This window comes from Boleophthalmus pectinirostris, unplaced genomic scaffold, assembly GCF_026225935.1.
Source record: "Boleophthalmus pectinirostris isolate CB_2022bp ecotype Guang Dong unplaced genomic scaffold, ASM2622593v1 HiC_scaffold_6, whole genome shotgun sequence".
Classification (NCBI taxonomy): domain Eukaryota; kingdom Metazoa; phylum Chordata; class Actinopteri; order Gobiiformes; family Gobiidae; genus Boleophthalmus; species Boleophthalmus pectinirostris.
Window position 1 is genome coordinate 12,388,347 of NW_026571447.1, and position 25,540 is coordinate 12,413,886.

Sequence of the window (25,540 nt, forward strand, 5' to 3'; positions counted from 1 at the left end):
ACAGCTTTGCTTTTGTTGTTTATGCATTAACTAATGTCGAATTAGAGACAGAAAATCACACCTGCATTCACTGCGAGAGCTGTGTTTTCTTTTTTTTTTTCTCATTGATGCCAAAATTGCATTGCAAGTACCATCATGTGTTCCTTTTTGGAAAGAAACTGTGTTCTAACAAATACCACCAAAACAGGCTGTTAACAGAAATTTGGGGGCCTGGGGCAAGAAGCCTATTAATAAAAATGAATAGGAAGAGGATCCAGTTCTGGACCCCTAAAAAGAATATCTGTACTGGAATACAATTACATACAAAAAGGAGTATTCAGAATAGATATTTTCAGCCCAATCAGCCTGTGATGCTTTAGGAATGTACAAATGGGACAAATAAGCAGCAGCAGATAGAGCAGATAGAGCAGCTGAAAAAATGCTTCAAACAACATACAAAAATAGAAAAAAATCCACTCAGAGTTTAGTCTATTTCATTCCAATGACAACATGTAGTACTCTTAAAGGCCCTGTATTACACCATCAAAAACATCTGAGGATTTGTTTTCGTTTCATTCACACATGTTTGAGTAATCCTTTTTTTTATTAGTCTGTCTACTTCTCCAAAGCTCAAAATGCTCTGTTCCACCTTGTGATGTCATGAAGCGGTAGTTTTCATGTTAACAGCGAACTTTTACATTTTGTTTAGTAGAGATTGGCAATTCCAGATCTGAAATTATCCAAACTATTCAAGTGAAAGTGCATGGAGTTTAACATAACATAACATGGGACCACTAACATGTTTTTAAACCATCATTGCTCTAACCCCTGGACACAGCCTGATGCATTATGGGAATATTAAATGCTCCAGACCAAATTACATCAGGAGAGTGAAGAGAAAGCATTGACGTGTTTCATAAAGGCTCTGGGGATTATTGATCGCTGATATCTGCAGTAACATTTATTGAAACATAAGCCGGGAGTGAAGGCTTACCAAATCAAATGTTCTTCTGTTTGAATGGGAATATAATCCTACCACAGAAATAGAAGAGTACCCGCCTAGATAACTTTTGTTTTAAAAAGTAATAACCAAAATATACAATGACATCCCTTTGGCTGCACAGCTCCATTTCACGTAAATCGTCACTAAATCTCCAGGATCCCGAATGCATTCTGCCAAAAACAAAAACAATTGAAAAGATAATTTGATCAGGTCAGATATCTGCTTATACTGCATTGGCTTTGAAGAAGGGAGAACTGTTAAAAATACAGATAAATCAGTGAGAATATGCCATCGCAGTAGCCATTTGTATCAATAAAAACAAATGGTCTATAAAGTATTATACAGCCACATGTGTCACAGTATAGCGAGCTCGGTCATTATGTGTACAGCAGCAGAAAATATAGCCCGCAATTGTCACCTTCGTGTTTCTGTGGATATGTCTGATTGCTCTGCCTGGAGTGTTCCACAGTATGACATTAAACAGCTTTACCTTATATTTATTGAATTACGGGTGGGTTTATAGCTCAAAATACCTAGAAAAACAGACATTCTGACTGTGAGTGAGGTTGCCTCTCCATAGATCTGACCTGTAACTTGGTCTGGGATGATCTTCATGAAGTTAGAAACAGTTAATACATACAAACAATTTTTTTTCTGATACTTCAAACATGATTTCATCGTTTTCTTATGTGTATTTGTCAGATGATGATTTCTGTGTACGTTATAGGCAAATGAGAGTGATTTTTTATTTTATATTTTTGTGCAAAATATAATCATCTTGAATGTGCAGTGTGTCATTTCTCTAGTGGAGGGTCCGTCGCCTGCTTCTCTCCATGGAGATTTGGTCTGGAATGTTCCAAACTTTGGCATTATACTTATTCATCTCTATGGAGACAGTAGGTGACACCACAGGTTCAGGTTACATGGACTTTTACGCCGCATATGGACTGAACCAGGACTAAACTAGGACTAAAACCGGACTGAGCCCAGGACTGAACCATGAGGACTGAACCAGGACTAAACCAGGACAAAAACCAGGACTGAAACAGGACTGAAACAGGACTAAACCAGGACTAAACCAGGACTAAAACTGGACTGATCCCAGGACTGAACCAGGAGGACTAAACCAGGACTGAAACAGGACTAAACAGGACTAACTCAAGAATAAACCAGGACTAAACAGACTAAACCAGACTAACTAAACCAGGACTGAAACAGGACTAAACCAGGACTAAACAAAAACCGGACTGATCCCAGGACTAAACCAGGACTAAACCAGGACTAAACCAAGACTAAACCAGGTCTAAACCAAGACTAAACCAGGACTGAAACTGGACTGATCCCAGGACTGAACCAGGACTAAACCAGGTCTAAACGTGGGACGTGTCTCTCAAATCTGCAAAACAAATTTACCTACGGGTACGAATAAAGTAACCTAACCTCACCTAACCTAAGGTCTTCGATTGATCTTTAACGTTTTTATATTAAAATTATCATCATTATTACTATTACTAATCTGCATAAATAAACTCAACTTTACAACATGTAAACCATAACCACTATAGAGCCACATCAGCCCGTGTGAGATTATAATGTGTTTAATGCAGCTTTGTGCACATTTATTTACATTTTACAGAAACAAAACTTAAAACCACATGACTAATTTGCATAAACTATAAACGCTGAAAAAAAAACAGCTTGCTCCTTGTGCACTGATGAGGTCAGCTTCTGTCAGACTAAAGGACTCGACTCAGTGGAATATGAGTGTTCTTCATGTGACAGAGGGATGTTGATGATGCTTACATGTGTGAAAATAGCTGACGAAACAAAATCTGGGTCAGTGAGGAGCACTGCAAAGAAACGTGGCCAAAATCATGTTGTCTGAGATTCCGATTTTCAGTCCAAAACGATAGATTGTTCAGTCCTACTGTGTAACTTTTTGGATGGTGGTCCGTCACCTTCTTGTTTCTGTGGATATGCCATTGCTCTGTCTGGAATGTTCCACAGTATGATATTAAATAGCTCTACCTTACATTCATTCAATTACAAGTGGCTTTATAGCGCAAAAATACCTAGAAAAACAGCTATTCTGACTTCTTATGGTTCGCCTCTCCACAGATCTGACCTGTAACTTGGTCCGGTTTGGTCTCCATGGAGATATAATAAAAAGGTTTAATATCATACTATGAAACACTCCAGACAAAGCAATACCATCTCCACCAGAATTTAAAGCACGATTTATTAAAATGAGTAGTCTAAACTGTCATCGGTGACTTAAGTTGTGAAATGAAGATTCTAATTCCATTTTCCAGAGCATTTTTAAGCAGCTATAAATTCCATATTGTGAGAAGGGGGTAAATAAACAGTAGGCTTTTCACTCAAAGTTTATCAGCCTGCCACAGCCCAGAATTATATATGAGAGTTATTATGGGTTTCAAATCAATACACCCAGCCTGTTTTCACTGAGGAATTGGTTTCGCATGTTTTTCATTCAAATGCCCTGGGAACCAATTAACGAAATGCATTTCTGTTGATAAGAGTGATCTGCACGCACTTTGTTGTTCGTCCTAATTATATTATTTTGATGCAGCGTCGTGAGATTAAATTAATGACATCGCTTACTGGGTGCTTTTTAGAATTTCCTCCCAAATTGCCCGAGGCCTGTTTTGGGAGCATACAGCCTCAGCGATGTCCTTGTGCCTTCATAAATCATAGAAGATGTACTTAATAAAACTGATACACCATTGGAGTCTGGTCTTCCATTATAGCAAAGCCCTGAAAGCAACCTCCCCAAATTCTAATTTAATAACTGGGCCTGTAGACTTCACGTGTGAGATAAGCACAAGTACCCGCGCTAGAGCTTGAGCATTTCTTTAATTCATTATCACTTCCTGACAGCTTTAGAATGCAACATGCGTTTTTGGAATGCAGGTTGGACCAAAGTTATGAATTTTCTTTGCCTTCGAGGAAGTGGGGACGCATCAGTCACCTCTCCACGATTCTTTGACAGCCCCATTCTCTCACTTTAATGAAATTCCAGCTCAGAAAAGATCCCATTTGAATGCTCACACAATAAAGGAGCGCTTCCTGATCCACATTCATAAGAGCCGAGCTAACATCTGTTTACCACAGCGAAATCCACAACAAATCACCCTCAGTGCAGTGGCAGTGGGCAATGCTTCAGCCAGTCAAAGAGATGTTTTCTGTCTTTAATCATGATGATGGACAGCGTTCTTGTTTTACCCTCATTATGAAAAATGCTGTTGTTCTAAGTTCAGTTTTGGCTTATTTTGTTTTAGTTTAAAGGGCACGTATTACACTATTGTTGTTTCCTCATCAAAAGCAGACCTGAAGTTGTGTTTTGTTTCACTCGCACAAACCCTGCATATTTTGGAGGAGTTCTTCTCTCAGATGGAAAACACTATGTTCTACCTTGTGACATCATGTGGTAATACAGGAAGTGCTCCACTGTGTTTTTAGACTCCACACACTTTCACTAGAATCTTTTGGATAATTTCAGTTTTGGAATTGTCAATCTCTACTGAACTAAAGGTAAAACGCACCTTATGTTAACTTAAAGGTGCACTTTGTAACTTTTCTGGTGAACGGTCCATCAAATGCTTTTCTCCATGGAGATGTTATCGCTTTGTCTGGAATTTTTGACGGTACGGTATTAAACTTTTCTATCTTCATGGAGACAAAACCAAAATACTGCTTCATGACATCACAAGGTGGAACAGAGCATTTTGAGCTTTGGAGATGTAGACAGACTAAAAAATAATAAAATTATTAAATTAATTATCACATCTTATAGAAATACCTAGAAGACTGCAGTAGATATATTGTCTTCACAAGTAAACCACGACTATTAAGGCAAGGCAAGTTTATTTGTATAGCACAATGCGTACACAAAGTAATTCAAAGTGCTTTACAGAATAAGAAATACATTAAAATCATAATAAAAACAAATCAAAACATAAATAATAAAGATTAAAATTAACAAAGAGAGACATAAATTAGAGAGAAGAGTGCGGAATGAAAACCTTTCAGTTATATGCACAGAAATGTTTTGAGTCTGGATTTAAACAGCGTCAAAGTAGAGGCCTGTCTCACATGTTCAGGAAGACTGTTCCAGGTTTTAACTAAACATACATTTTCTTTAACATTACCTTTTATTTTGAATGATAAATAAACTATAAATAAACTATACATTTTGTGCCTTCTTTATCATTATTATTAGTTAGTATGACCATAAATGAAAACAAAACTGGAATCTTGAAATGAAGATAAGAACTAAAAAACAACAAAAACAAAAAAAGTGATAGTTCTTCTGTTAGGGGGGGTTAGTATATGGAACAATCTGAGGGATGATTTTAAATGATGATTTTAAACACTGTAGAAGCCTTTAAAAAAACAGTATAAAGCATTATCTTTTGAAAGATATTGGGCTCTGGAATGAATGAATTATGCATTCAGTTTTGTTTGTTTTTTTATATTTTGTCTCTTATATACAGTAAGTCGTAAGTGAAATTGTAAATGCGAACTTGCTTTTCATACGATGCCTTTGTTTTTTTGGAATTCTTTCATCATTTAAAAGGGTTAGGCTTTATAAATACTTTATAAATACTCATGATTCATGGGGTTGTAGCCTGTTTGTTTTGTTTTGCTTTGTAGTGCTGCAAAATGACCGAATAAAAACTATAAAGGGTTACTCAAACATCTAAAAGAAAACGCAACTCCAAGTATGTTTTTGGGGTTGCAACAACATTCTAACATGATTTAAGGAAGTAAATGTGAGTATTGTCAGACACTTCAAGTTACAGTATCAGAATGAGTATCAGAACTGGAAAAGTAGAATCAGTGCATCTCTAGAAACTGTACAAATTACAGTTTTGCACCATCATGACTTCTCCGTCTTTGCTGTATTTGTTGGACTTGCTCCTGTCAGCTCTCTCTCACATTTCCCCTGACTGTAGCAGTGTCTAGCGTTTGTCACACTGGGGACTTGTATCTAATAAGCATGGTAGGCCACTTGCCATGATCCGCGCTCTCTCCCAGTCAAACTTTGTCCCCAGGCGAGCCCACTCAGATTGCCAATTTTTCTCTGACAAATGACTTCTGCTCTTGTCCTTCCTCCGGCACCTTTTCCTCCTCCCTCACACTTTCTAATAATACAGGAAATGTCAGTAATGGACGGTACTTATGCCGTCCAACATACAATCACCGCCCATCAACCCAGCAATCTTTTTCGGACGCTTGTTACTCAGAAAGAATGGCGCAGTTTCTTGTGATGTAGGTGGAGAAAGACCTGCAACACAAAGATATAGGAAAACTTTGTGAAAGCTCTCCTGAAAACTTTGCTTCCTTCTTGACGGACTCTGTTGTCTGTTCACACAAATGTTATTAACAAAACTCTCGTATATAATTCTATGACAGTGTTTTCTTTGATGTTTTAAACTCGTATTGTTTTTGATTTTTTGAAATTTGATTTGAACTTTAATTTACAATTTTTACAAGTTTGACTTTAGACTTACTCACAATTTTATTCACACGTCACTAACAAAGAGTAAAAAATATAAATGGCAATAATAAATTCCATATAAGTAGCATAAATATCAAAAGAGTGGCATAAGGCATAATTATATAAATGTATATGTACAAGTAAAAATAAAATAGAAAATAAGTCTTATAAATATCTCAACTATATACAAGAGGTCGTTAAGAAAAACAGTGCAAAGATGAAATGACTGTTCACTCGTTTTCCAAATTTGACCATATTTTTCGGAATCTTACTTAGAACGAGTGTCGCGTTTTCTTGCGCTGTTGTTGGAGAAATACCTGTACGATACAAAGACAAAGGAAAAACGTGGCTTCCAACTCTTCGTTCTTGACTGCTCTGTTCTATTGATTGCACCCGCTGAGTGATCCACAGGAGGAAGGGAAGCTATTTGAGCCTTGAGAGCTGTTGAGGAGACAAGCATCACTCTGAAATGTAATGCAATGAATGTTTGAAAGAAAGAGCTGCACAGTTTGAAGTGTTAATCCCTTGTTTCAGTCAAGTTGTCACTCAAGTCTCCGGAACACTGTCCCCCTTTGGAATACGCTAACGGTGAGTGCTAAACGTATCTCCGCGTCTTGGTTTTTCATTACTAGACCAGTCAGAACAGCACACTTTGACAGAACTTTACAAAGGCCGCTTCACAATTCTCTTTCCTCGCTTACTTCTCCTTGATCCTCCGTTTTTCAGCTGCCAATCAAATGCGTCATATTAAGCGGTGTCCCAAAGAAAACCACGGAAGGAAAGAGTAAACATGAGGGAGGCTTCAGGAGACAGACATCAGAGAAAATAATTAAACTTTATTGGTCTCAGTGAGGAGTTTATATCCTCTCTGCTTTGTGTCTCCTCTGTGGGCGGGACGTCCTCACCCATTTGCTGCGGAATCCGAGGAGAGGAATCAAAGGGAAGGAAGCGAGGAAAGGGAAATGAGACGCAGCCAAAGACGAGTGGAACTGGAGCTGTATCCTGTCTCCGTGATTTCCGAGGACGTGATTAACATGTGGATTAACCAATCAGAGAGATGCGTCAAAAAAACAAACATGACTGCTTACCGGTGAACAAGGAAAAAAAAAAAAAAAAAACAGAAGATTGAGAAACAGCATGAACTTTTAGAGAATCAAAAATCAAAGTGTCAAAGTACTAATTATCTCAGGTATATATAGAGGTAGAGATGTAACGATATCCGAATCTCTCGGTGCGGTATTATCACGATATAAATCTCACGGTATGATATTTATTGCGATATTTTGGAGAGGCTAATATAACTGTAGATAGGACACATTTTTGCTTTTAAAATACCTTGACAAGGTTTTGGTGTGATTTATTTTCATCATAATCCCAAAAATTCAAGTAAAAAACATATCTCTTCATGTTGTCTGCACTGAAATGAATCATGGGATATGTAGTTTCCAATGTTCATAAGCTGTTGCTACTATAAAACCATGCATTTAGGCAAAGAAACTTGTAATTTTGATATATTGTAACAGCCCACGATATTGTTGAGACTTCTGACGATACGATATCACAATATTTTGGTTATTGTTACATCCCGACATACATCTTCCACATTTGAACCAAATTAGCAGCTGTGGTTGGATCATCTCAAGTTTGGATGGATGTCTTTCACACTCTATTGTTTATTTTTTATTTTATTTATTTGTTTATTTATTTACAAAACATACAAACATTTAAAATAGTTCATACAATACTATGGAAGTCTTGGAAAAGGTAGCTCCCCAGAAGTGACCTTATCTTATAGAAGGGACCCCAGAAATACACAAAGAAAATGTGGGGTTCCAGTCTCTTCTGGATTCAATCAAAATATAGAAGGGACTGGCTGGTCAGAGTAGGCAGTTCATGTATTGCGTAAGTAAAATCAGCTGGTGAAAAACTACTCACTTTACTCCTTAATAGTCTCTGGGTTGGAGGTGTTAGATAAAAAAGACTTTGCCACCAGAGACTGCAGTTCATATCCTTAATTAGCTTTAGACAAGAAGAGCTTTTTGGTTAAAGCTGTTGGATTTGAATATTTATCATTGCGTTTTAATGAGATTTTTCTGTTCTGTTTCCGTTGTGGATTTCTCAAACCCTATTTAACCTCACACGATGTCACTGGGTAAAAATAAAGTATTTTGAGGATCTGATACGAGGCTTGAAACTGCAACCATTTTAGTGGAATATGTTAGAGATCATCATAGTTTTGTGTACACTATCTTAATGACACTCCACATTCTAATTAAATACTAAATACATGAGTTCTCTTGTTTGAGCTTTTTTTTTTTCATATAGTGCCATCAGGAAGTCGATTTTCTAGTGACTTTTAATGTTGTTTCCTCATCACAAACATACCTGGAGTTGTGTTTTGCTTCATTCACACATGTTTAACACACAAACCCTGCATATTTAAACTGAGTCCTTTTCTCAAACAGAAAACAGTCTGTTCCATCTTGTGATGTCATGTGGCACTGTGTTATTAAACTCCATACACCTTCATTAGAATCATTTAGATAATATCAGCTCAGGAATTACCAGTACTATTGAACTAAAGGTAAAATGTAGCTGTTAACTTGAAAACTACAGCTTGATGTCATCACAAGATGGAACAGAGAATTTGGAGCTTTGGAGATGTAAACAAATTAATGATAAAACTCAAACATATGTGAATGAAACAAAAATGGTTTGTTTTTTTGAGGAGGTTTGAGCCTTTTTAAAATGGCTAAAAGCTCACAAGAATCAATAATTTTGCGTAATATAGGACCTTTAAATATACATTTAGTGCTAGTGTTTACTTACTTTCTAACTACACACATTGCCATAATGATTGACCAAATTCAGTAACACGTGGTGCTAATTTCTTTTTATTTTTTTAGGTATTAAACATGTCTATCTTCATGGAGACCACACCAGACTAAGTAACTGCTCAGATCTGTGGAGAGGCAACCAAAATCACAGTCAAAGTGCCTGTTTTTCTAGGTGTTTCTCAGCTATATAACCACCTGCAATTGAATAGATGAAAAATTTAATTTAATTTAATGTCATACTGCAGAACATTCCTGGCAGAGCAATGACATACAGTATCCATAGAAAAAAGCAGATGACAGAACCTCCACTAGAACAGTTCTCGTACTTGTCTAAAAATTGAAAACCTGCAGCTGTTTTAATAGTCTGTGTGTGGTGACTGTGTGTTGGCATGAATCTTTCATGCTTCTTTGGAGCACTTTCTCAAACCACCAGTGGGAGCTACAACAGGGAGGACTTGGCACAGACCATATGACTCCCCTAATGGTCCGATTTAACGCTAAGACGACATCTGCCAGGATTGAAGAAGAATTCAGCCAAATACATAAGTGCGCATGCTGCTGTGGATTTAACTGTGAGACTATAATTGAAATGTTATTTATCTAATAGACGCTGTTATGCGGTGTCTTTAAAAAGAGTGCTGATAAGTAGCAGGGAAAATGTATCATAGATCACATCAGATAAGCACCACTGAAGCTAATTCTCTGGATATTATCTTCAAACAGCATTTAGAGGGAGCCTTCTCTACAGCCTAATGCATAAATCCAGGTGTCGGTATTACTTTAAGCTATGTTTTGACTAAATTATATATTTGGCAGCTGGGTTTGTGTTTGTGGATCTAAACAGACAGAGGCTTGTGTTGACAGGAAATTACAGTGGATTTCAGAACAGAGCAAGCGACTTTATTATGAGAGGAAGTCTTCATTTATTAATGCAAGTTATTCAAACATTAGATTCATCTGTGAAACACATTTTAGGCTAATTGGAACATGTTCAGCACGCCTTTAGCAGATATTGAAGTTCATTATTCTGTCCCTCACTGTCGTATTTCCCAGACCTTTATCACAGTGGAAAGTGTTTTGGAAAGTACCTTTAACATTCTTATGACAGGTTTTACTACTCATTTGACTAAAACACACTTAAGGTCATCATATTTAAAGCTGCACTGTGTAACCTTTCTGGTGGGATGTCCATTACTGCCTTGTCTCCATGGAAGATGCTATTGCTTTGTCCAAAATGTTCCATAGTATTGCATTAAACTTATCTATCTCCAAAGAAACCAAAAAAAAAAGCCAGGTTACGCCTCAAATCTGTGGAAAGGTGACCCTGCTTATTTTTTAAACAATAAAAACACATCTAAATGAATAAATACAACATAGACAAGTTTAAAGGTTCTGTGGAACATTTCAGGCAAAGCATCAAGCACCTTTTTGATTTTTGCTAAAACATTCACGCTCATTTTCCCAATTTGGCAATTTTTAGGTTTAAAATTTTACTTCCTGGTTGGAAATTGTGACATCACACTCGGGAATTCTATAACTGTTAGTTAGCAAAACTTCTCCAGTGTACACAGAAATGATTATCTGACAAATACACATAAGAAGACACCTTTATTTTGTTGAAATCATGTTTAAAGTATCAGAAAGAAATGGTTTCTTAAGTGAAAAAAATTTTGAATAGAAGTTTCCCTAGAGTGACCTCATCGGTAGGTTTAGAACTCTTTAACTCTACTTTCTATAATTTTCTACATATTTTTCAGATTTTCTTCGCAAACTGCTTCTTGATTGGTGTAAAACTATAATTTATATTTACCGTAGTTATAATCCCACCAAATTAAGCCAGAATTGTGTAACTTTTCTAGTGGGGAGTCCATGAAATGCTTTTCTCCATGGAGATGTTGTTGCTCTGTCTGGAATATTAAGTCTTTCTATCTTCATGGAGACCAAACAGACCAAGTTACTGGTCAAATCTGTGGAGAGACGACCCTGCTCACTGTCAGAATGTTTGTTTTTCTAGGTCTTTTCGAGCTATAAAATCATCTGTTTGGGGGGGGGGTCCTAGGCGAACTTGAGTTTGGGGCACTCGCTATAATGCACTGTTTTGTTGTTTGTTTGGCTTTTATTTATTTATTTATTATTATTATTTTTTTTAATATTTATTGTTTCAACACAATTTTCCCACTGTTCTTGAGACCCGCGCATCTCTTAGGGTTGATTGGAAACTTGTCTTATTAGTTTGGTTGTAGTTTAATTTTTTTGCTAGTACAATTACATTTTTGTTTACATCCATTCTATATGATAAAGCTATGATTATGTTACAATCTGGGTCAAGCCGACTAATCCTTTCTAATGTGAAAGGGGGGATGCTTTAACAGTTATAATAGATTTGACAATCAGATCCTATTTTGATGGTGTTTTTTCAAAAGTAAACTACTCTCATTTAATGTCATATTGAGAGAAAATCTAACTGGTCTGAGGCTTCGACCATCCATCCATCCATTTTCGTCCGCTTATCCGGGGCCGGGTCGCGGGGAGCAGCCTAAGCAGGGACTCCCAGACTTCCTTCACCCCAGACACGTCCTCCAGCTCCTCCGGGGGGACCCCGAGGCGTTCCCAGGCCAGCCGAGAGACATAGTCCCTCCAGCGTGTCCTGGGTCTTCCCCGGGGCCTCCTCCCGGCGGGACATGCCCGGAACACCTCCCGAGGGAGGCGCCCAGGAGGCATCCGGAACAGATGCCCGAGCCACCTCAACTGGCTCCTCTCGACGTGGAGGAGCAGCGGCTCTACTCCGAGCTCCTCCCGTGTGACTGAGCTCCTCACCCTATCTCTAAGGGAGCGCCCAGCCACCCTGCGGAGGAAACTCATTTCGAGCGCTTGTATCCGCGATCTCGTCCTTTCGGTCACTACCCAGAGCTCATGGCCATAGGTGAGAGTAGGAACAAAGACTGACCGGTAAATCGAGAGCTTCGCCTTTCGACTCAGCTCCCTCTTCACCACAACGGTCCGATACAGCGACCGCATCACTGCCGAAGCTGCACCGATCCGCCTGTCAATCTCACGTTCCGTCCTTCCCTCACTCGTGAACAAGACCCCGAGATACTTGAACTCCTCCACTTGAGGCAAAGACTCCCCACCCACCCGGAGAGGGCAAGCCACCTTTTTCCGGTCGAGAACCATGGCCTCGGACTTGGAAGAGCTGATCTTCATCCCAGCCGCTTCACACTCGGCTGCAAACCGCCCCAGTGCACATTGCAGGTCCTGGTTCGATGAAGCCAACAGGACAACATCGTCCGCAAACAGCAGAGATGAAATCCTGTGGTCCCCAAACCGGACCCCCTCCGGCCCCTGACTGCGCCTAGAAATTCTGTCCATAAATACAATGAACAGAACCGGTGACAAAGGGCAGCCCTGGCGGAGTCCAACATGCACCGGGAACAGGTCTGACTTACTGCCGGCAATGCGAACACAGCTCCTGCTCCGGTCATACAGGGACCGGACAGCCCTTAGCAAAGGGCCCCGGACCCCATACTCCCAGAGCACCCCCCACAGGACGCCACGAGGGACACGGTCGAATGCCTTCTCCAGATCCACAAAACACATGTGGACTGGTTGGGCAAACTCCCATGAACCCTCGAGCACCCTATGGAGAGTGTAGAGCTGGTCCAGTGTTCCACGGCCAGGACGAAAACCACACTGCTCCTCCTGAATCCGAGGTTCGACTATCGGCCGGATTCTCCTCTCCAGTACCCTGGCATAGACCTTACCGGGAAGGCTGAGAAGTGTGATCCCCCTATAGTTGGAACACACCCTCCGGTCCCCTTCTTATACAGAGGGACCACCACCCCGGTTTGCCAGTCCAGAGGTACTGTCCCCGACCGCCACGCGATGTTGAAGAGGCGTGTCAGCCAAGACAGCCCCACAACATCCAGAGACTTCAGGTACTCAGGACGGATCTCATCCAACCCCGGAGCCTTGCCACCAAGGAGCTTGCCAACCACCTCAGTGACTTCGGCCAGGGTGATGGATGAGTCCGCCTCTGAGTCCCCAGCCTCGGCCTCCTCCTCGGAGGACGTGACGGTGGGATTGAGGAGATCCTCAAAGTACTCCTTCCACCGCCGGACAACGTCCCCAGTCGAGGTCAACAGCTCTCCCCCCGCACTGTAAACAGTGTTGGTGAAGAACTGCTTTCCCCTCCTGAGGCGCCGGACGGTTTGCCAGAATCTCTTTGAGGCCGTCCGATAGTCCTTCTCCATGGCCTCCCCGAACTCCTCCCAGCTCGAGTTTTTGCCTCCGCGACCACACGGGCTGCAGCACGCTTGGCCCGCCGGTACCCGTCAGCTGCCTCAGGAGTCCCCCGAGCCAGCAAGGCCCGATAGGACTCCTTCTTCAGCTTGACAGCATCCCTTACTTCCGGTGTCCACCACCGGGTTCTGGGGTTGCCGCCGCGACAGGCACCACAGACCTTACGCCCACAGCTCCGAGCAGCTGCATTGACAATAGAGGCCGAGAATGAAGCCCACTCGGACTCCATATCTCCAGCCTCCCCCGGAATCCGGGAGAAGTCCTCCCGGAGGTGCGAGTTGAAGGTCCCTCTGACAGAGGGCTCCGCCAGACGTTCCCAACAGACCCTCACTACACGCTTGGGTCTGCCAGGTCTTTCCGGCTTCCTCCTCCGCCAGCGAACCCAACTCACGACCAGGTGGTGATCAGTTGACAGCTCAGCCCCTCTCTTCACCCGAGTGTCCAAGACACGCGGCCGGAGATCAGATGACACGACGACAAAGTCGATCATCGACCTCCGGCCTAGGGTGTCCTGGTGCCACGTGCACTTATGGACACCCTTGTGCTCGAACATGGTGTTTGTTATGGACAAACTGTGACTAGCACAGAAGTCCAATAACAAAACACCACTCGGGTTCAGATCGGGGAGGCCGTTCCTCCCAATCACCCCTCTCCAAGTGTCACTGTCGTTGCCCACGTGGGCGTTGAAATCCCCCAGGAGAACAACGGAGTCCCCGGTCGGTGCACTGTCTAGTACCCCTCCCAAGGACTCCAAGAAGGCCGGGTACTCAGCACTGCTGTTCGGCCCGTAGGCCGACACCACAGTGAGAGACCTGTCCCCGACCCGAAGGCGCAGGGACGCGACCCTCTCGTTCACCGGGGTGAACTCCAACACACAGCGGCTGAGCTGTGGGGCAATGAGCAGGCCCACACCAGCCCGCCGCTCCCCGCGGCCAACGCCAGAGAAATGGAGAGTCCAGCCCCTCTCAAGGAGTTGGGTTCCAGAGCCCAAACTGTGCGTGGAGGTGAGGCCGACTATATCTAGTCGGTAACGCTCAACCTCCCGCACAAGCTCAGGCTCCTTCCCCCCAGCGAGGTGACATTCCATGTCCCCAGAGCTAGTCTCCATGTCCGGAGATCCGGTCGCCGAGGCCCCCGCCGTCGACTGCTGCCCAGATCTCTCTGCACCGGCCCCATATGGATCCTCCTGCGGGTGGTGGGCCCACGTGAGGACGGCCCCACGTCGCTCCTTCGGGCTGAGCCCGGCCGAGCCCCGTGGGGGGAGGCTCGGCCACCAGGCGCTCGCTGGCGAGCACCCACCCCAGGCCTGGCTCCAGGGTGAGGCCCCGGTGACGCCAATCCGGGCGACGTAACTGGCCTTGCTCGTACACTCATCATAGGGGCTTCTGAACCGTTCTTCGTCTGACCCGTCCCCCCGGACCTGTTTGCCTTGGGTGACCCTACCAGGGGCATGAAGCCCCCGACAACATAGCTCCCGGGATCATTCGGGCACTCAAACCCCTCCACCACGATAAGGTGACGGTTCAAGGAGGCTTCGACCATTAGTGGTAATGGCCAGCGCAATTGTTTGGGGGCCCCTCCAGGTTCAGGGGCCCTAAGCGACTGTCTACTTTTGCCTAATGGTAGCACCGCCTCTGAATAAATGTAAGGTAGAGCTGTTTATTTTCATACTGTGGAACATTCCAGACAAAGCAATAACATCTACATGGAAAAAACCTTTGAGAGACCCTCCAGTGGAAAAGTTACACAATGCACCTTTAATTGGTTGCCCTGTTTTTACTGCTGACTCAGGGTAAGACTTCCCTTGACTTCTGTAGCTTCATAATAGGCTGGGAATGGCTGGAGTGGAGCAGCTCTCATTGTGAAAGTTTGGAGAAAGACGTGCGCGTTAAAGGTGGGAAGTTCAGGAGGGAGCTGATTCGGTATTTTCGGTGCCAAAGGTCCCCCCTTCGTTCTCAGGTGATGACTCAGCACATTGTTAGTTTTCACGCCGCCACGCCACGCTGCCGAGGTGATTTATTACCCATGATCCTCCTGAAGCAGCCTCACATTAAAGGGGCGCTTCATTGTGGCAAGCAAATATAACAACTGCATTTCCGTACAACTGGGGCGGGGCGTGTCAAGTGCTCTTTCAGCTGTGCCTTCTGTATATTTATAGGAGGGCATAAAATGAACAGTGGTGTAATAGAAAAGTACTGCGGCTGACAAGGTTTATACTGTACTTGTGTTTTCGAGTGGGCATGTGATTTGTGGGCGTGAGATAACCTAAGTGTAAAGGTTCTGTTTGAATATGTAAAACTGACTTTTGCTTGTGGGGTTGGTGTCATTTTACTGAGTTGGTTGAGAAACTGAAATATTTCGCCGGTAACTGTGGTGATCAATTCATGGCCATAGCTCAACTTTTTTTCCAACTTTTTTTAGTTATAGTAGACTCTTGTTGCCTAGAGTTGTACAAACTGAAATATAGACCTTGACTGACTCATTGATTTGTTTTTTTTATTTCGAGTTTGTGCCAAGAGACGAACAATAATCATACACATATTACACATACATTGTAAACAACAGAAAAGCACATTTCGCAAAAAGGAGTGGGAAGAAGAAAAACTTATATTAACCCACCCCTGTTCATGACATAGTTTCAAAAAATATGTGGTTTCTTAAGTAGATTGATCACAGAACTTTACAAATATTTACATATAGTAAAATGAATTTCAGTACTATGATCTTACAAACTTAACCTGATTCATCAGCCGGTTTCACTTTGTGGAAACCGTCTGACCTCGCAGCATTAGATTTAAAAAAATTTAACCAGTTGCTGCCATTTGGTCGTGACGTACGTAATGCGCCGCTAATGGGGCTGACTGGTATATTAAGCTTTTCCCGAATCCCGTAGGAAGAAGGGCAATAACGTCTTTCCCCTTGATAAAATTCACCAAACATTCTCTCTGTTCCAGCCTTAAATCCTTGATCTTGCAAATCGTTGCCAACACAGAATAGATTCGCACTTCCAGGGTTCTTCTTAAACCATCTAGTGTATTGAGAGAAATGAAATTGAGCGGAGGCACTAGTACAAACTGATAATAATGATAAAGAAGGCACAGAAGTTTATTGTTTATAATCATATCAAAATAAGCAAAATGCGAACGAGAAAAATTTAAGGATTTTTTGATTTACGTTTATGGTCATACAAACTAATAATGATGACAGAGAAGGCACAAGATGCATCGTTTATGATTTTATCAAAAGAAAAGATACTGTTAAAGAAAAGCATGTGTTTAGCTGATAGTCGTGGTCTACTTATGAAGACAATGTATCATGTGTGACAAGTGAATTGTGTAACTTTTCTGATGAAGGGTCCGTCAAATGCTTTTCTCCATGGTGATGTTATTGCTTTGTCTTGAATGTTTCATAGTATGATATTAAATGTTTCTATCTCCATGGAGACCAAACCAGACCAAGTTACAGGTTAGATCTGTGGAGAGGCGACCCTGCTCACAGTCCTGTTTTTTTTAGGTATTTTTGAGCTATAACATTACATGAAATTGAATAAATGCAACGTAGAGCTGTTTAACGTCAATGTCGTCATTTAATGTCAGTGTCAATGGGCTGTCACAATATATCGAATTACAAGTTCCTTTGTTTAAATGCATGGATCTATAGTAGCAACAGCTTTTAAACATCAAAAACTACATATCCCATGATTAATTTCAGTGCAGACAACATTAAGAAATATGTTTATTATCTACAATTATATCAGCCTCTCCAAAATATCGCAGTAAATATCATACCGTGAGATGCATATCATGATAATATCGTACCGAGAGAGTTGGATATCATTACATCCCTAGCAATGACATATCCATAGAAACAAGCAGGTGATGGCCCTCCAGCCAAAAAGTTACACAGTGCACCTTTAATAATGTGTAATACGTTTTGGCTGAATTCTCATATTTGATTTTATTGTTTTTAAAAATGCTGTATCCACTGAAAACAACATCTGAACATGTATAATAAGTTTACTTGTTTTTTGTGACTTTGAGTCCACCCTTCTTTAGCTCCCAGCACTAAGTCACACCCCTTCAGAGCGGTATCACATTACAATTGGCGTACATCCCTCTAATCAAACTTTTGCACATCACATCAGGTTTGTGAAGTTGTATTGTATTGTTTTGTGCCACGCTTTTGTATATTTATGGAGCATTGCCGTGTGGGAGCATGGGTGATGAAGGCTTGTGGGCGGAGCATTGGATGGAATCTCACTGCTAATTGTACGCAGAGTCTGAATTGAGCCAAGGACAGATCACTAAATTACTCAAACATGCATTGACGATATCTAAAACCTCTTTGGGTATGTTTATGATGAGGGAACAACACTATAACGTGGTAGAAAGCTCAAAAAAGTCGATTTAGCATAATACCTCCTCTTTAAGAAACATGCAAAGTTATTTTTATCCTTGTAGTAGCAACCATCTGTCACTATATTGTTAGTCACATTCGTGCCCTGAGGATCTGTTATGCTACACTGATATACAACAAAAGCAACTGTTCTGAAACTTCCCTATTTTGCCTGAAGCAGCTGATCCTCCTGACATATGTGCCGTATGTGGGTTTGCTTTGGTGTGATGCTGTATCAAGGTCTGCCTCGGTTTTCTGCTGTGGACCTGTAGGAATACTTGTGATGTGAGACTGTGTCACGATATTGATTTTTGTCCAGCTTTAATGTCAGCACACCGGGTTAGCAGCGCAAACTCAAGAATTACAACAAGTATGGTGGCCTCAGAGTTATGTTAACAAGTAAAGTTTCTTTGAACACTTTTTCAAATACAAGTTATGGTGTAGGTTATTACACCACAACAATATAACAAATGCTTAACAAAGAATGGTTCAAAAACACTTCAATTTAAAGGGCCCATATTACACTATTTATTCTATGTTATAATGTTGTTTCATCATCAAAAGCATTCCCAGAGTTGTGTTTTGTTTCATTTACACATGTTTGACACACAAACCCTGCACAGAAAACACTCTGTTCCACTTTGTGATGTCATTTGGTGATACAGGAAGTGCTCCACTGCATACATATTCACTAGAATATTTTAGATAATTCTAGTCCTGGAATTACCATTTGCTATTAAATAAAAGATAAACGGTAGCTGTTCACTTGAAAACGACCTCTTCATGACATCACAAGGTGGAACAGAACACTTTGAGCTTTGGAGATTTAGACAGCCTAATAATCGATTAAGTAAAATAGCACTTTTAACACATGGCTGTAAGTGACAAACAAAAGCTGACAGGTGTTAAAGCTACCATCTGTCATGAGATTGGCTAACCCACCCCTGTTGTATTCCCATACTTCTACTACATAGATACTAGTTATGTTACTTCTGTCTGATTGTGTGCCAGCTTTGGTCTGATTGAAGAAGAACAGAGCACAGAACATAGAGTCTGAACAAAGGCCAAGGGAGGGGAGGAACAGGTTTCACATTTGCCATCTCCTGGGATAAAAATAGTAGCTTTAATAGCAACAGAATCATAACATTGACTTGAGTAAAGTGCCTGTAGAGCCGTTTGAATATTCCAAATCTTGTGATAAATAAATAAATACATCCAAAAATAACTAAATAAAAATGTTCATTGTTGTACATGTTCTCTCAAATAAAAAAAAAAAACATACATAACGGACATTGCAGGTTGAATCAAAGTAAGATCCTTTGTCTTGATAACCCACTGATTTCAAAAGAAGGACATGGCTAAGAACACCATACCACTCTGTGCCAGCTCAGTGTGTTCTGTCACGTCCTGTTCTTGTGTTGAAACAAGGTTTTGAAGGTTTTCTTCTCCATGTGTAAAAAGCACATATGTGATCTGCAGCATCTTTTTCAACACTTGGTCATCAGAGCTTTTCACGCCAGGATTCTTAGAAGAAACCCACACACGGGTGACGGCTGTGCTGTGCCCGTACACTAATTAGTTATCCGGAAAAAGCTACAAATTGCTGGACCTGCTGTTTAATCTGTGTATATCTCACTCAGTTGGGGCTCTGAGTTAAAAAAATATGTGTATTCAGCTAAATCACTCCCCTTTCAGAGTGCTATCATTTTACTATCATCTTACATCCCGCTAATGAAACTACTGGACATCACATTAGAATCATTACACAGCTAACCGTAAGTTAAACTGGGCCTGGGAAAGATCTCTAAATTACTCAAATGCTTGGATGACATATGACTTCTTTAGGCATGTTTTTGATTAGGGAAGAACATTATGGTGGCAATACCGGCTTGTAAAAGCCTGATCCCATCAGATCTCAGAAGCTAAGCAAGGCCGGGCCTGGTTAGTACTTGGATGGGAGACCACTGGGAAAATCAGGTGTCACAGTGGGGTGCCAGTGGGAATAACTGTCATTGTGTCCTTAGGCAAGACACTTCACCCACATTGCCTAGTATGAAAGTGGTGTGTGCGTGAGTGATGGTGGTGGTTGGAGGGACTGATGGCGCCGATTGGCATGGCAGCTGCGCCTCTGTCAGTCTGCCCCAGGGCAGCTGTGGCTACAATAGTAGCTTACCATCACCTGGTATAGAGTGAATGAATAATGCTGAATAATGCTGTGCAAAGCATCTTTGTGACAAGTCTGTCTGTGAAAAGTGCTATATATAAATAAAGACTTATTATAACACGGTGAAAAGCTCAAGAAAGTTCAGTTATGTTCAGTCTTATACAAAAACGCTACAAATTGTAAAGCTGCTGTTTAATCTGTGTATATCTCACTCGGTTAGGATCACTGAGTTCAGAAATATATGTATTCAGCTAAATAACTCCCCTTTCAGAGCGCTATCATGTTACAGTCAGTTTACATCCTGCTAATGAAACAACTGGACATCACATTAGAATCATTGCACAGCTAACCGTAAGTTAAACTGGGCCTGGGAAAGATCACTAAATTACTCAAACATGCTTGGATGACATATGACTTCTTTAGGTTTGTTTTGGATGAGAGAACAACATTATAACACTGCAAAAAGCTCAAAAAAGTTCAGATTGAATTAGTTATATCCAGAAAAGGCTACAAATTGTAAAGCTGCTGTTGTGTATATTTCTCTCGTAGGGGTCATTGGGTTCAGAAATATGCATATTTTCTCTAGTATAGCAGCCCACACTGTTAGCTCATTAGCTCTAAAACAGAATGTGAGCTCCCAGCACCCTCCGCAGCCACAAAAGCGTGAACTCAACTTACTCATTTGAATCTTACTTTTGGAATACAGGCCCGCCTACAGCTTTTCCTCCCAAACTTGTGTGAACAACTGAAATTCCACCCAAAAGTCATCAACACAACTACCTCCCTTTGGCGTCTGAGCAATAAACTGACAATAAAAATGGAAGAAAACTGAGGTTCAAAGGGCTGCAAATATTTTCGTATGATATTTTTTTGGCCAATGATGCCGGACTCCTGCAGATTTAAACGCTTGCGGAGGTGGCTTCCTTTTTCGGTTGAATTGGACGATTATGAACATCTGCAGGCCAGATATTTCAGAAGTCCATCGAGAGGAACTATTATCTCTCACTAACATCGTAACATCATAGTGAGATCTGTGCCTCTAGCCAGTCTTCATTATGCTCTCTCTTCTCGTGAACCAGTGCCTTTACTTTGGAAGAGCCTTGTTATCTCTTTCTTACATCACTGCCCCAGAGAAGCCTTGAGTTTCGATTGTTTCTCATATCAGATGCTTTTCTTCATCTGTGTGTTGATCTTCTTAGAGTTGAGTAATCCTACAATGACACACTACTGACTCAGCCCCATTTCTGAACATTGGACATGATATAAGTCTGCGTAATTATGTTTGGACCTTTACTGAAAAAAACAACAACTACAATTTGCCAGAGATTTGTCATTTTTGCTTGAATGCTCCCTGTTGATTTCTAAAAATATTACAGTGAATATTACTTCATATTACCATAACTTCATACACCTTCACTGGAATCATCTGGATAATTTCAGACCTGGAATTGGAATCTCTGGTACATAAAAGATAAAAAGCTAGGTGTTAAAGCTTCATGACATGACTGATAATTGCAGGATTACGCAAACATGTGTGAATGAAACAGAGCGCAACTCCAGATATGTTTTTGATGCGGTAACAACATTATAAAACGACTTAAAGCTCTCAAGAGTCACTTTCACTTAACACAGGACCTCTAAGTATGGTTTGATAGAACTGGTGTGTTTCCTTAAACATGCCAACAACAGATGTTAAAGTTGTGACTGATATTGGGAGAAAAAACAGCAACAGATTGTACCGTCTATTTTCTTTTTCTCTTTTTCTTTTTTCAATTAACAAAACCAAAAACAGTTTGAAACAAAAGAAAAGAACAACACACCCATAGCCTTGAAGGACATGGTGCTATACTACATTCAATTGCGCCAAGCAGATTCACTTATGTAAGCAAGGATACTGCTTTCACACAAGGGCACTTCGCACATCTGCTCTCACATAAATTTTGTGCTCCCCCAAACATGTCGACAGCAGCTTTTTGTGGATATCTTTCAAAAGACCTACAGCTGAATTTCTAATCTCTTATCTGCAAGGACACTCTACTATTTAAAAACAAATACTACTCAGCCTGCTATTTGTATTCCTGGGCTTTTGTTGGCTTTGAGTGCCTCTTGGTTTTGACTTTAATTAAAGCAAATTGAAGTAGTTTTATGGTAGTATTTGGGCGTTGGTAATGAATAGTACTGATGGTCATACCGCTTTACCACTTGTAGAGGGTTGATGTCATTTAATTAGTGGATCTTCTCATTAGGGCTTAACGATTTAGGACAAATATTTAATTGTAATTTTTGTGACAGGCATTGCGATTCAATTAGATTTCGTGATTTAAATTTTAGAAATAGGACTCTGTTAAACTTTTAAACAGAATGCAACATGCAAACAGTAGTTTTGTTTTATTTATCCAATCACTGCTATTTGGTCATATTTATTAATGTATATTAAGCTTTTCCCAAATCCCTTAGGAAGAAGGGTAATAACGTCTTTCCCCTTGATAAAATTCACCAAATATTCTCTTTGTTCCGGCTTTAAATCCTCGATCTCAGGAATCGTTGACAACACTGAATATATGGCTCTTCGCTGATTGGCCCGTGCCCAGACTCGCACTTTGGGGTTCTTGTAAGCCGTCTAGTGTATTTTGATTCCTGACCTAATCGCTGGAGAGAAATTAAATTGAGATGCACTAGGTGGCACCAGCCTAGCTATGCAAACAGTGTATGTAAGATAAGAATCAAATTTCAGAACTTGTTGGTACAAACCTAAACTACAGCAGCTTCATGCACAGTATATGCTGGAAATCACGAGTTTGAAAATTGCAACTTTTACGTTTTGCTAATTGCTTTCATTGGAATTGCAATTTCAGTTTGGTTGCAGTTCATCTTGAAGTACTACTTCTCATGTGAAAATGAAAATGAAAAAAATATGCCTATTCCCAAATACCAACACCAGCAGGCAATACAAAATAGTTTCAAGGATAGTTCTGTACATCTGTATATTCCAATGTCACCTCTTTCATTTCAGTTACCATCAAACATTTCTCTTTATACACTCAAACACCATCACCGTCATTGCATCCGTCCACTCTCCACAAATATCCAACGTTGCCTTTTTGCTGAACCCCCTCATTGTAATCACTGGCTTTGTATCCAGCTATTGATCTGCCTGTGCCAAACACCCTGCCAATTATACTAACCATAAAACAGTATCCAGCCCCATATCCGACCGCATCTGCTTTTTATGCCCTAGGATACGAAGCACCCATCTACCCATCCACCCATTCATTCATGTGTGTGTGCGCTCTGGCCTTTTTGGATGAGCTTCTCTGGAGGTGGGCGGGCGGGCGTGCTTGGCAGCCATTGCAGCTATTGATTCACGTTGTGTTGTGTGGCGTGATGATGGCTTGTTATAGCATCTGCGTGACCCTCGGCCCACCCATTCTCTGACCATGGGCAGTAAGCTACACCCAAACAGTGTTAGCAAGCTTTGTACAGTACGGTAGTCCATGCGCTATTCACACTGGACCAAACTGCCTTGAATTCAAATCATCAAGAAATACAAAAGTGAATTGTGGCTGTGAAAGAATAAATGTGATCAGGGATATCTTTTGTGTCTTGTATTGTAAGGGTACACAATACACAAAGGCGTGGGAAAAAAAAAGTCTCCCTCCGGTTATCACTTGGCAACAGAAGTAATGCACCATAGCAACAGAGTGTATTGGTTCTCGTAATGGTCTTCCATCGGGGCGTATGGCTAAACTAAGTGATAACAGGCTCATAATGGTTTACGTGATGTTGTGTCCTTAGGTAAAACACTACATACCTTTTCTGACGTTAGGCATTTGTTTGTTTTTTGTCTTTGCCTGGAATGTTCCACAGTATGGCATTAACATATCACCAGCTTGTCACGAAGTAAAATGCCGTCATTCTTGACAAAGCAATAATTGGATAATATGGAGACAAGCAGATGCTGGACACTCTGCGAGAAAAGTTACATAGTGCGTCTTTATTAAACCAGCAAACATTTAACTAAAGTTCAAGTGATCGGGGTTTTTTCATGTCCGATGACAATATCGATTGTTTAGAATCCAGAGCAACCAATGAGATTTGACGATATTTTTGGGACGATATATAGGGACGATTTTGATAATTTTCCACAAATTCACTTATTTAAATTTAGTACAAACTCGCCCAAAACTTTTTTTTTTTTTTTTACCACAAACTAAGGCTGTGTATTCAATCGAATTTTGATGGCGACGGTGGTGGGGCAGCAGTAGCTCAGTTCGTCCACTAATCTGAAGGTTGGTGGCTCGAATCCCGCTTCAACATAAACAAAAAAATGGTCTGATTCACTGACTCACAGGTTGGCTGGTATGATTCCAGCTCCCACAGATAAATGCTGTTGTTGTGTCCTTGGGCAAGACACTTAACCCACCTAGCCCCCAGTGTCTGCGTACACTGGTGTGTGGATGGGTGAGTGGTTCCTTGTTGGAAAGCTCTTTGAGTGCCTTGAAGGTGGAAAAGCGCTATAGAAAAATGTGACCGTTTACCATTTCAATTTGTGTGTCAAACGATCTCCAAACTCATATAATCGAGTTGAAACAATTTAAATCTTAACAAAGTCTATTTGGGTATTTGATAGTTTTTATATAAATAGGTATATTTATTTTATTTTATTAAAATATTGTAGAACAGCTGGACATATAGTATATTGTGAAGACATTTATGTTTTTCTGTGCTTTATTTCATGTTCAAGTGTATTTTATCCATTTTATATTTTATACCCAAAACCCAAAACATGCTACATAGGTCTCCAGGAAGAACAGTTGATAGTCAAGGTCAGTTAAATACAATCAATCAATGAACCTGCCCAGGGACGAGAGGTGGAAATTAGCACTGATGCTAAAACCTGGTACAATGCATCTCTCCTGTTAAGGTTAATGAGGTTAATGTAAAAACTGTGAGCTGTCCCTGTCTCAAATAAATAAACAAAATAAATATTTATTTTCAGTTTGAAAGTTTTTATCGTAAATTATCAACAACAAAGTGTTTTTTTTTTTTGTTTTTTTTTTTGAGAAGGAGAGAAATGCTGAAAAGATGCATTGTGTCACTAAAAAATAATCATCTGTATAATTGTGATTTCAGTTTGTTAATTGTGATTTCAATTTTGACCAAAATAATTGTCATATGTATATATATATTTTTTCCCGTAATCGAGCAGCCCTACCACAAACCTTTAAGAGTTTTAGTGCAACTATTTTTTCGTATCAAAGTGTTAAAATAAATCTTTATGTGTATTTTTAGGCTGCAGATCTACCAAAACAAAATATTGGCATGAGATGGAGGTTTAAGGC

General features: G+C 40.7%; 1 protein-coding gene and 1 pseudogene across 1 annotated transcript in view; both read left to right on the plus strand.

Moving 5' to 3' along the window:
* Positions 1-25,540, plus strand: part of LOC110174250 (mannosyl-oligosaccharide 1,2-alpha-mannosidase IA) — a 363,419-nt gene that overhangs the window by 117,946 nt on the left and 219,933 nt on the right. The window lies entirely within an intron of this gene.
* LOC129411935 (5S ribosomal RNA) lies at positions 19,906-20,023 on the plus strand (annotated as a pseudogene).